Source organism: Bactrocera neohumeralis, chromosome 5 (assembly GCF_024586455.1).
Source record: "Bactrocera neohumeralis isolate Rockhampton chromosome 5, APGP_CSIRO_Bneo_wtdbg2-racon-allhic-juicebox.fasta_v2, whole genome shotgun sequence".
Lineage (NCBI taxonomy): Eukaryota > Metazoa > Arthropoda > Insecta > Diptera > Tephritidae > Bactrocera > Bactrocera neohumeralis.
In genome coordinates, this window is record NC_065922.1 from 22554583 (window position 1) to 22555441 (window position 859).

Below are 859 nucleotides of genomic sequence, written 5' to 3' on the forward strand. Positions count from 1 at the left end.
TGTGTGCAAATGCTTCATTTCCGTCGTTGAGTGCATAAATTAAATTCTTTTGCTTTCACTTAGTGTACTTCAGCGCATTTTTAGTCTAGTTGCGTCAAAAGAATTTACTATATAGAATTTTCATATCCTTAACATTTGTACATACATATGTACATATGTGTATAGGTGCTCGTATGTGTTTAGGTAGGTTTATTTGAATTTTAATTAGACTCGCACAACATAGATGACATTCTTTGACAGCTGTCAACTGGGCCGCAGAACACATCAAGTCAACTCAAGCCAATCTCGTAGACGAACCAACCAAGCAGCAAATTGGAAAATTTAACAATAAGTAAGGTAGGCGACATAATCAAAAATAATAAAAAACTTACAGGAATTACAAGAAATAAAGTAAATGAAAGGGGTCAAATTAACAAAAATCTAAACAAGTACAAAAAAAAAATGAATTTAAGCAAGCTATAAAAAATTTGTTTTTTAATAAATGAAACTACAAAAAAGAAACTAAGAAAAAATTAATACATTGCATAGACGAATTTGGAAAATAAAAAATTATAAATTTTTTTTAATATGTTAATGATTTATTGCTTTTAATTTTTATTTAATTAAATGAACAAAAATTTTTAAAATTGCTAAAAAAAATAAAAATATATTGATAAAGAAAATTAATTTATTATTTTTAAAAAGCAAAAACAAAAACTTAAATAAAAAATAATAATTATAAAAGTCTAAAAAAAAAAAATATTTAAAAGAAAAAAAGGAATAAAATATAAAGTCATTTTTTTGAGTTTAAATAAAAACTAAAAAATACATCAATTTTATATAATTATGACTTCTCAGTGTTTTATTATTTGATTCAGTG